Below are 12,558 nucleotides of genomic sequence, written 5' to 3' on the forward strand. Positions count from 1 at the left end.
GACAAGATAATAGTCAAATGCTAATACTGTCAATTAATTTCATACACGTAAATGATAAGTATGATATTAATTACTGCTGTGGCCTGCCTGGATACTTGCACTAGGAAATATATCAACACAGTAGAAGGAACTAACAAATACTAAATCAGCAATCAATAAAGGTTTAGCTAGTCCAGGACATATTGAAGGTTCACATATTGAAGATTACATATGAGTAAATTTGTTGGTTACTCATATATGTATACTAACAGAAATTGAGCATACCTAACAGCTAAGAAAACTAACAACTTTGAAATAGTCCTAAATGGAAAAAAACCACATACCCTAAATAGTGAACTAATAAACAAACTGTGAAATAGTTTTAAATTGGAAAACTATATAGTAATGAAAATGAACACATTGAAGTCACAGAAAACAGGATGTCTTTTAAAAAAGTACTAAATATAAATTTAGGGGAAAGAATATAGCTACTGTGATTTCAATTTATATTGGCATCAACGGAAGTCAAAGAATATGTTATTAGAGCTTAGAAATGAGCAAAAAGGATAATGAGCGAACAGGTCACAAAGTCCTGTATTTGTATATATGAAATCCTATCCAAAAAATATCAGGTACAAAAAAGGCAAATCACATGGTGGAATATTCCACAACTATAAAAAAGAACACAAAGCACCTTGAAAAATTACACATAACAATCACGCCTATAATCCTAGCTACTGAGGAAGCTGAGATCTGAGGATCTCGGTTCAAAGCCTGCCTTACGCAGAAAAGTCCATGAGACTCTTATCGCCAATAAACCACCAGAAAACTGGAAGTGGCACTGTGGCTCACATGGTAGAATGCTTGCCTTGAGCTGAAGAGCTCAGGGACAGCAACCAGGCCCAGAGTTCAAGACCCATGACCAACCAAAAAAAGAAAAGAAAAAGAAAAATCACATATAACAATTCCACTCCTGCAAATATACTTCCATGAAATTTCTACATCCATGCTTATAGCAATACTATTTACAACAGCCAAAAGGTGATGGAAATAACCAAAGTATGCATCAATGTGTGAATGGAAAACAAAATGTAGCCTATTTATACACTAGAATATTAATCCTATTAAACTTTAAAAAAAGGAAGGAAATCCAACACATGGTACAAAATGGATGAGCCCTGAAAACATTATGCTGAATAAAATATTCCAAACACAATTTGACAAATACATGATTCCATTTATATGAGGTACCAGGAAGAGTCAAGGTTACAGAGACTGAGTATAGAATGGTGGCTCAGTACAATGAATAAGATAATCACACTGAAGTGCAGTAGGATGAAGTAACTTGAATACCATAATGAACCCTATGATATTTGATTGGAATTAAAGTTACCATGAAACCAGGCGCCAGTGGCTCACGCCTGTAATCCTAGCTACTCAGGAGGCTGAGATCTGAGGATCACAGTTCAAAGCCAGCCCAGACAGGAAAGTCTGTGAGACTCTTATCTCCAATAAACCATTAGAAAACCAGAAGTGGCTCTGTGGCTCAAGCAGTAGAACGATTACCTTGAGCTAAAGAGCTCAGGGACAGCGCCCAAGCCCAGAGTTCAAGCCCCACGAAGGACCAAAAAAAAAAAAGTTACCATGAAATCAAGGTCTTTAATATATATTCCTCTATTTTAAAAATCTAGGATTTTGCTGGGTGCCAGTGACTCATGCCTACAATCCTAGCTACTCTGGGAGGGGGGGGGGGGTGCTGAGATCTGAGGATTGCAGTTCGAGGCCAGCCTAGGCTGAAGAGTTCCCTTTGAGGGCATTGTCCCTGAGCCTCTTTTTGCTCAAGGCCAGCGTTCTACCACTTGAATGACAGCACTTCCAGTTTATGAGTGGCTAATTGGAAACCAGATACAAGAAGAGTCTTGTGGGCTGGCTAGATACAAGAAGAGTCTCAGAGGCTTGCTTCCCACAATCCTCACATCTCAGCCTCCTGAATAGATAGGATTACAGGTGTGAGCCACTGGCACCAGCCTCCCTTGAGACTCATATCCAATACGCCACTAGAAAACTGTGGTTCAAGGTGATACAGCGCTAGCCTTGAGCAAAAGAGCCCAAGGACAGTACCCAGGCTCTGAGTTCAAGCCCCGTAACTATTTTAAAAAAAACAAAAACAAAAACAAAAACAAGCCGGGAAGGAAACTCCGTGAGACTCATTTCCAATAAACCACTAGAAAACTGGAAGTGGTGCTGTGGCACAAGCAGTAGAGCGCTGGCCTTGACCTGAAGAGCGCAGAGAAAGTGCCCAAGCTCAGAGTTCAAGCCCCAAAACCGAAAAAACAAAAACCAAAACCTGGGGTTTTAGGAAAATGGTTGACTCCAAGGGCTAGAATAGGGAGAGTTATAGATGAGCCTGAACACCTTGTGGGGCTTGAGAACAAGGAAATGCTTTGAGAAAAATCAACAAATGGAGGTAAAAGGATACAGTGGCTCCAAACAGCCAAATTGAGGATAATTTATCAAAGATAATAATATACCCTCTAAAATAGAATTCTATTAGATGTACTGATATAAAGAAATAAGGGAGGCTGGGAATGTGGCTTAGTGGTAGAGTGTTTGCCTAGCATACATGAAGCCCTGGAATTCCATTCTTCATACCACATAAACAGAAAAGGCCGGAAGTGGTGCTGTGGCTCAAGTGGTAGAATGCTAGCCTTGAGCAAAAGAAGCTCAGGGACACAGTGCCCAGGCCAGAAAGGGATGGGCTGGGAAGGTGGCTCAGTGGTAGAGTGCTTGGCTTGCATGCATGAGGCCCTGGGTTTGACTCCTCAGCACCACATAAGCAGAAAAACCTGGAAGTGGCACTGTGGCTCAAGTGGTAGAGTGCTAGCCTTAAGCTGAAGAGCTGAGGGAAAGTGCCCAGGCCCAGAGCTCAGGCCCCACGACCTACCGACAAAACAACAAACAGAGAGGGAGGGGGGGGGAAGAGGAAGAGGAGAGGGAGGGAGGGAGAGGGGGGGGAGAGAGAGAGAGAGAGAGAGAGAGAGAGAGAGAGAGAGAGAGAGAGAGAGAGAGAGAGATGTCTTTACTATAGAGAAACATGATAAATGTTACCTTAACCAAAAAGTCAAATTGAATGTTATGAGCCAGACACAAGTGGCTCATGCCTGTAATCCTAGCTACTCAGGAGGCTGAGATCTAAGGATGGTAGTTTGAAGCCAGCTGGGTAGAAAAGACCCTGTGAGACTCTTGTTTCCAATTAACCACTCAAAACCTGGAAGTGATACTGTGGCTCAAGTGGTAGAGATCTAGCCTTGAGCAAAAGAGCTCGAGGACACTGTCCAGGCCCTGAGTTCGGCTTAAGCCCAACAGTTCCTCAACAATTATAATAATTGAATGCTATGGAACAAAATACTCCAGCTGATGATGTATTGGAAAAATACAACATCATTCCTGTAGTATTATTGACTAATATGCATTATCTGAATCTAGTCTAATCATGGAAATGGAGAAACAAAGGATGAACAAATGCAGCAGTGGTATTCTATAGACACTATGTTTAAAATGAACTGTACTACCTGTGGGTGGGGGAGGGCAAAACTGGGAGTGATAAAAGAGATGACACTGTCCAAAAAGAAATGTACTCATTTACCTGACTTATATAACTATAACCCCTCTCTATATATATCACCTATATTATAGTAACAACTTAAAAAAAAATTTAGGTTAGGTGCTAGTAGCTCACACCTATAATCCTAGCTACTCAGGAGGCTGAGCTCTGAGGATCACAGTTCAAAGCCAGCCCAGGCTGGAAAGACTGCGATTCTTCTATTAACTACCAAAAAAGCCTCAAGTAGAGCTGTGGCTCAAGTGGTAGAGCCTAGCTTTGAGCTAGTAAAGTTAAGGGACAGCATTCAAGCCCTGAGTTCAAGACCCAGTACCAAGCACATAAATTAGTTTATTTAGAAAAAGATACAGTGGTATACTTTTGTAATTACAGCTTCTCTGTTGATGTAAAAGTTGTATACATTGTAAGTCTGGAAGTAGTGAAAGAACTCAGAAAGCATGGCATGGGTTCCTTCTTTGTGTGTGCCAGTCCTGGGGCTTAAACTCAGGACCTGGGTGCTGTCTCTTAGCTTTTTTGCTTAAGGCTAATGCTCTACCACTTGAGCTATAGTTTCACTTCTGGGATTTTTGGTGATTAACTAGAGGTAAAAGTCTCATAGACTTTCCTATCCAGATTGGCTTCAAACTGAGATCCTCAGATCTCAGCCTTCTGAGTAGCTAGGATTACAGGCACCAGCCACCAGTGCCTACTGCTTTTTGGTTATTAATTGGAGATTAAACTTTCACAGACTTTCGTGCCCAGGTTGGCTTTAAACTGTGATCCTCAGATCTTAGCCTCCCAAGGTTGCAATTATAAGCCACTAAATGCCCAACTACTAGGTTCCCTTTTACCTGAAAGTTTAAAGGATCAGATATCAACCACTTCCCAGAACCACTGAAACACATGTATTCGTATATTCTTAAAAACACCAACCCCGAGATTAACTTTTTTTTTTTGGGGGGGGGGGGTGTCTGGTTGTGGGGCCTGAACTCTGGGCCTGGGCGCTATCCCTCAGCTCTTCAGCTCAGGGCTAAGCACTCTCCCACTTGAGCCACAGCGCCACTTCTGGCTTTTTTCTTTTTGCTTATGTGGTGCTGAGGAATCAAACCCAGGGCCTCATGCATGCAAGGCAAGCACTCTACCACTGAGCCACCTTCCCAGCCCCCCTGAGATTAACTTCTATGAAAACAGACTTTAGTTAATATCACTACCTGCCCATACTACTTCATCAAGAGGTTCTCAAGGATGACTTGACCTACACCCTCTACATTAATGGCAGCTAGCTTTCCAGGATGATCTTGGATTATATCCAGTATCTGGGCTTAGTGCTAGCCAATCTGAGTTGATACTCCATCTTACATAGGATCTATTGTTAGGCCCATAATCTGCTCTGCAACTTCCTGCCATGGTCTGGTATATGCACAATGGGGGACACTGAGTATAATCATACCATGTGATGCCAGCTGGGCAGCCTCTGCTAGACCCTCTCCTTCAGCAACCTATGGAATCCATCCCTATCTGTTCTCTGGGTCTTCTGCAAAGTAGCCTTTGCCAGTCCCTTAGCCTATCCTAGCTGCAGGTTGGCTCAGGAACAGAGCATATATCCAGTCAAGTCTCCCACGGGCTCCTTAAGTCCTTCCTGCTTCTAGAAACTCCACTTCTATGTTGTGTCATGATCCTGCCTCCATAGGCTTGCACCATCCTCATGGTCCAGCCCAGTAGATGTGGCTATCTATATTCACTAGAAAGAGGGTTTCCTCTTGGGCCCTCTACTATCCTGCTGCCTGTACTTTCAGCTCCTTCCTGCAAAGCTGACTGAAACTTTGGGCTATGAAGGAGAAGAAAAGTGCTATAAACACTCCAACCCTGAAGATTAGGATTACTCACTTGCAGAACAAGTGAGTAAAGTAAAGCTTTAGACTTTTTAGACCAGTCAAAGAAGACTATAGGGTGGAAGAGATCTCTGTCATGAAAGCAGAGAGCTCCAAGGCTGGGCCCCTGGCTCATGGGGCTAGACAATGGTATAGTTCCTTCTCAGTGGTCTCCTGCTATGAGCTTCCTATTGTCCAGAGGAACTGTCATTGTATCATAGTTTGCTCCATGTAGCTGGTCTGCACTGGAAGCTGGGTTGAGAAGTACCCACAAGGTTTCCAGGGTCTTCCCCTGACCAACTGCCTATAAGCTGAAGCTCTGAGGCCTGATGAGATGCAGCCAAGAGAATCTGAGCTCCATATCAGGTACCATCATGTGGTAAGCTTATGGGTCCTGGCCTTGCAGACAATGGGCAGCTGATGCCTAGAACCCCTCGTGGTTGCATAGCATGTATGTCACATTTTTCAGCACTGCTTCAGTGTCCCAAGAGCCATTGTAAGAGGATCTTCACCGCCCTTCCCTTGACCAACCTGAGGAGAAAGGAGGACTAGCCTGGCAGATGTGGGCTTCCATAAACAGTATTGCCTCACCCTTAGCATCTCCTGGTTCATGGCTTTCAAGAAGCAGAAGCCATCTCAAAGCCTCTGTCTGGCCTCGCAGAAGGTAATTCCCTCCCTCAACAGTGCTGGCCAACAACAACCATGTCATACTGATTTGTGTTAGCTATGGGGTGAGGCCACATTCTATGTTCTCTTTCAATGGTGATCAAAACAAGTCTTTTAGCTATTTATTTATCTTGTCAGTCTTAGAGCTTGGACTCAGGGTATAGGTATTGTCCTTGAGCTTTCTTGCTCAAGACTATCACTTTATCATTTGAGCCATAGCTCCACTTCCATTTTTTAGGTGGTTAATTGGAGATAAGAGTCTCATGGTCTTTCTGCCCAGGCTGGCTTTGATCCTCAGATCTTAGCCTCTTGAGTAGCTATAATGAACCACTAATGCTCAGCCTTTCTTTTTGTGGGTTGTGGGGCTTGAACCCTGGGCTTGGGTGCTTTCCCAGTGCTCCAGCTCAAGGCGAGCACTCTACTGCTTGAGCCACTGCACCACTTCCAGTTTTCTAGTGATTTACTGGAGATTAGAGTCTCATGGAGTTTCCTGCCCCGACTGGCTTTGAACCATGATCTACAGATCTTAGCCTCCTGAGTAGCTAGGATTACATGAGCCACCGGCACCTGGCTATTTTTTAACTATGGGGATACCTGAAAGTAGAAAGCCCACTCAATCTTAGTAGGTACAAGCTATATGGTCAGTTAAATGGGCAGGTTACCAACTCCACCCATAATTTTTCAAATTTTTATTTTTTATTTCCTATGTTTAAATTTTTAGTTATCATAACATAGTACTAAGATAGGTTGATTTATAAAGCAAAAAGAGATTTACTAAGTTCATAGTTTGTGAGGTTCAAAATTCAAGATTAAGAAGTTCCATGTGTTCAGTTTTGGTGAGAACAGTGATAGCATCTCATCATGTATATAGTAAGTGGCCCTATCTTGCTCCAGAAAGGACAGAGAGCTCTGTAGCACCTAAAACTGCCAAATAATAATGCTTATTTTTCAAATTTAACAGAATTACCTCTTATAATTAAAGCCCGAGATATGGCAAAGTCAGGGTGAAGATATCAGAGCTTAAAGTCACATGTTAGAATTCCAGCATGGTCTAACTTTATGTTCCATGTCCATCTCCTGTTTTTACTTTTAAGAAAATCTAAGATTTGGAGGTTAGGGGGGCTACTAATGTGGCTCAAGTGGCCTGCCTATCAGGCAAGCACAAGGCTCTTAAGTTTAAACCAAGTACCACCATCTTACCTATTTGGAAAGCATAAATAGGAAGATCAAGGTCCAGGACTTCCCAGGCATACATGTGAGACCTTATTTGAAAATAACTGAAGTAAAAAGGGTTAAGGGCATGGCTCAAATTGCCTGCAAGGCCCTGAGTTCAAACCCCAGTACAACTTTAAAAAAAAAAAAAAAGATTGGAAGGACAAGGCTAAGCTTTTAGGAAGGCTTGGAAGCAGTCCTCTGATATCAACAAGTTCAGTGAGAAGTATTATTAATGCAAAAAAAGACAACCAAAAGCCTCCTCCTGGAAAGGATCACACCTAAAAGTCTATAAACGCAGATACACAGGAGGCAGAGATCTGAGAGTCAACCTAGAATGACAAATCCAAAGACTTATCTCCAGATAAACAGCAAAAAGCCAGAAGTGAAGGTATGGCACAAATGGCAGAGAGCTAGCCATATGCAGAAAAAAAAAAAAAAATAACCAGGAGCCCTGATTTCAAGCCCCCCAAAAACAAAACCAAAACAAAACATGCACTCAACATTCACTGCAAACCAAGGCCCACTCCTGATTACCTTATATATACACTAACTCATTTAATCCCTAGAAGTAAAGATGATAGGATACTAAAATATAAAGACACAGGCCAGGCGCGGCTCACGCCTGTAATCCCAGCTACTCAGGAGGCTGAGATCTGAGGATCATGGTTCAAGCTGGACCCAGGCAGGAAAGTCCGTGAGACTCTAATCTCCAATAAACCACTGGATAACTGGAAGTGGTGCTGTGGCTCAAGCAATAGAGCACTTGCCTTGAGCTGAAGAGCACAGAGACAGCGCCCAGGCCCAGAGTTCAAGCCCCAAGCCCCACCAAAATAAAACAAAAACAAAGACACAATGTTCCTAAAGACTAAATGCCAATAGTTTCAGAGAGTTAATACAGCCAGACAACTCTAACACAATACTTCTTTACTCATCTCCCCAAATCCCAGTATAATGGCACATATGGCAAAAGGGCATGATACTCCTCTCAGTTCCCATGGGCTAAGACAATGAAGAAAGCTAAGGGCATATGGCACTGCTAGAAATACATTTCCTAATAGGTACTGAATAAGGGGTTCTGTCTCACAGTGTTGGCTGTCTGCCTCTTTCACCTAGTCAGAGATAAAGAAAACATAAACTAGGCAGACTTCTAACTTTATAACTGCTGAAAATTACTTCCCTGTACAGACAGACAACTGCTGGTGAAATGACTGATAGCCTGGTAAGTCCCCCAGCCACAGTACTCAGTAGGGATGTAGACAATATTCTTTTATCTTTTTTTTTTCCCGGTTAGTTGTGGGGCCTGAAATTTGGGCCTGGGCCCTGTCCCTCGGCTCTTCAGCTCAAGGCTAGTACTACCACTTGAGTCACAGCGCCACTTCTGACTTTTTTTTTTCCCTGCTTATGTGGTGCTGAGGAATCAAATCCAGGACCTCATGCATACAAGGCAAGCACTCTACCACTGAGCCACCTTCCCAGTCTTTTTGATGTCTTCATGTAGGCACTGAGAAAGGGCTATATATATGGGTCTCGTTATTATCTTTAGCAACTTTATTAATATACACATAACCCATCATATTCAACAAAGCAAGATGGCAAGTGACTCCTTTATTTCCATTCCCTAGTCCTAGAATTATCAATGTAAATGTTTTACTTATCATTTTATATCACTTAACATTTCACATCAAGAGAATGGCAGAGTTTTGAAAATCTCACTGGACACAGTAGCTCAGACCTTTTCATCCTAGTTACTTGGGATGTTTAGATTGGGTGATCATGGTTCAAGGCCAGCCCAAGCAAAAAAAAAAAAAATAAAGGTTTTCGGAGACTCCATTCCCAACCAATGGCTGCACACACAGATACAAGCCTGTCATTCCAGATATGGTAAAAGGGCAATGGTTGGTTGCAGTCGTTCACTGTCATCCCCAGTAATACATGTAGGCACATTCCAGGCTGGTCCAGACATAAAGTGATACCCTATCTCAATGCAAAAAGAAGTTGAAGGCATGGCTCAAGTGGTAGAGCACCTACCTAGCAAGTACAAGGCCCTGAGTTGAATTCTCAGTATCACTAAAGAGACAGAAAAAATCTCAACCCAAAGCATATCACAGGAATCTCCTCAAAAGCACACATAGACATATTCAGGCCTTGTGTAGAGCTATCAACAGGACTCTGATGACACAAAATCTGAAGCAAGTTGGTCTTGGAAGAAAGGCAGAAATACTTCATCTTCCATAAACAGCTAGTTCATGTAATAATGCAAAAAGACAGAATTTCTTCCCTTACATTCGTATGCCTTTCTTTCTTTCTTTTGTCAGTTGTGGGTCTTGAACTCTGGGTTTGGGCACTGTCCCTGCACTCTTCAGCTCAAGGCAAGCACTCTACCCCCTTAGCCACAGCACCACTTCCAATTTTCTGGTGGTTAATTGGAGATAAGAGTCTCACAGAGTTTGCTGCCCAGGCTGGTTTTGAACCGCAATCCTCAGATCTCAGCCTCTTGAGTAGCTAGGATTACAGGCATAAGCCACTGGCACCGGCTTTTTTAGTGTTTTGAAACAAGCTTTCCTACATCGCCCAGGCTGGTTTGGAACTACACAGCCCAAAGTGGCTTCAAACTTAAGATCCTCCCTCCTGCTTTAGGCTCCTGAATGCTAGGATGAAAGGTTAGGCTAGGGAATTAGCTCTTGGTTGTACTTCAGAACATAGTAACACATGGTTCCCTTAGCTTAAGGACTGCTACCTATATCAAAACACTGCATTTTAATTTATGTTTATTATTATTTTTGTCTGTCATGGGGCTTCAACTCTGGGCCTGGAAGCTGTCTCTGAGCTCCTCAGCTCAAAGAGAGCACTCTACCACTTAAGTCAGGGCACCACTTCTGGTTTTCTGGTGGTTAATTGTCAATAAGCGTCTCATAAACTTTCCTGCCCAGGCTGGCTTTGCTCCATGATCCTCAGATCTCGGCCTTTTGAGAAGCAAGAATCACAGGCATGAGCCTCCAGAGCCCAGCAAAACACCAGATTTTAGATCAAAAAGAATACTGGTGCTGCTTCTGCTTTGTTCTTATGTCCCAATCTGGGAGCCTGAGAGTTTCACAGAATGGCTGAGGGGGTTAGAAAGAGAGGTCTATAAGCCACCTCCTTTCAATGTTATTGGTATAAACGAATGTTTGGTTTTTTTTTTTCCCCAGATACAGACTCTTGCTTTTACTCACTGGCTGACTCTCTGCCACTTGAGACATACCTCTAATCCCATATAAGCCTTGTTTCCTTAAAAACTTTCCTTAAAAAGTTATCCTAATTCTATTTGGTACTCTTTAGGGGGCCAGATACTTCAGACAGGATTTTTTTTTGTTGGGATAAGGAGGCAGTTAAGAGACAATATTAATAACTTATGATGGTTTATGCCAGTAATTTTAGTTATTTGGAGGCTGAGACTGCTTAGGCAAAAATTTCTAAAGACCTCATCTCAACTAATAAGTAGCTGCATGTGGTGGTTGGTGCTTATTAACTCAGAATAGACTGGAAGCTTTATTCTCTCCAAAATTGGCAGTAGCACAATTTCTGATACATTGTATTTGTTAAATGATTGATTCAGTGATGTCAGTAAGACTTGCCATTAAGAATTCTGTTAGCTTAGAGCAAGATCTTTGGGACATGAGATGAGTCTGCCTGCAGTTGCTGGCTCGGCCTCTCAAAACAAAACAAATAAACAAACAAAAACATCTGTTAACCAGGTACCAGAGGCTCATGCCTATAATCCTAGCTACTCAGGAGGCTGAGATCTGAGGATCGCCATTCAAAGCCAGCCTGGGCAGGAAGGTCCATGAGACTCTTATTGCCAATAAACTACTCATAAAAGTTTGGAAGTGGCACTGTGGCTCAAGTGGTAGAATGCTAGCCTTCAGCAAAAGAAGCTCAGGGACAATGCCCAAGCCCTGAGTCCAAGCCCCATGACTGGCTTAAAAAGAAGAGCTGTTAAAGGAATACTGTCCCAATCCAGTCATTCTCTAATGATCTGATAGTGTTTCTACTAGTAACAAGAAGTAAGGACAAATTGAAAGTTTTCTATAATTAATGCTTGCTTTCAAAGCATTTAGAGCATGCTGTCTCATACCCTTCAGGGGAAAGTAACACCAAAAGGAGTTACAGTTAAGTATAATAAGCCATGCTGAAGAAGAGAAAGAGATCTCATTTTCTCTGACAAAGCCTTCTTTCAACATCCTAGGTTCGATGAACTCATGTTATTAAGTATAGGCAGTGAATGCATAAAAAACTATTTTCTATGCCGGGCACTGGTGGCTCACGCCTGTAATCCTAGCTACTCAGGAGGCTGAGATCTGAGGATTGCGGTTCAAAGCCAGCCCGGGCAGGAGAGACCGTGAGACTCCTATCTCCAATAAACGACCAGAAAACTGGAAGTGGCGCTGTAGCTCAAGTGGTAGAGCGCTCGCTTTGAGCTGAAGAGCTGAGGGACAGCACCCAGGCCCAGAGTTCAAGCCCCACAACCGACAAAAAAAACAAAAAAAAACTATTTTCTAAGCTTTCTGTTTCTCACTTTATAGATGGAAGACCGGTAACATCACAAACTGCTGTCCCCCAAGGAAACACTATGACAAGAATTACCAGGAAGGATTCAGTTAAAGACACAGATTTACCAGGAACGGTTCAGTAAAAGACACAAATGATAATAAAAGGTAGCAAGCTGAATACCTCCAGATAGTTCAAACATTAGGTAAGTACAGATTCACATTCACCAGCTCTGACTATAAACAGTCAAGGACTTGAGCACACAACTCTTAACTCCAAACTGGCAAAAAACAATGATGAACGCAACAAACATAAGCCATTCTTCTCTCCTTCCCCTTGGTCCTCTTTGGAAAGTAACACATGCAGACAGGACCTTAGTGCCAAAAGAAGCAGCCATCAATGGTTTTCACCCTAGTTCTAATGTGACCATTGATTTGAATTTCTGTGCCAGGCAGATCCTTGAAATCCCAGACAATCAAGGAACATGCCCACCTCAGTTACATTGCAAATCTGTCATATTTTTCCATCTACAGTCTTTAGATTCTAGTTCAACTGCAACAGTACACTTTTAAAATGTACTCTATCCATTAACTCTTGAGAATCTTTCCAGTCTTGTTTGTCCTCACAACCACTTTTTGGTAGGAATGTGGTATGCTTTGAAGAAAGATTTCTTGTACCTTTGAGAAGTGAAATAATTTG

The 12,558-nt window shown here is 42.4% G+C and overlaps 1 protein-coding gene across 4 annotated transcripts in view; it reads right to left on the reverse strand.

Moving 5' to 3' along the window:
- LOC138815828 (RNA-binding protein 6) overlaps nt 1–12,558 on the reverse strand; it is a 72,054-nt gene that overhangs the window by 30,969 nt on the left and 28,527 nt on the right. The gene's annotated exons all lie outside the window — the stretch shown is intronic.

The sequence above is a fragment of the Dipodomys merriami genome, unplaced genomic scaffold (genome assembly GCF_024711535.1).
Source record: "Dipodomys merriami isolate MVZ:Mamm:240054 unplaced genomic scaffold, mDipMer1.0.p SCAF_672, whole genome shotgun sequence".
Taxonomy (NCBI): domain Eukaryota; kingdom Metazoa; phylum Chordata; class Mammalia; order Rodentia; family Heteromyidae; genus Dipodomys; species Dipodomys merriami.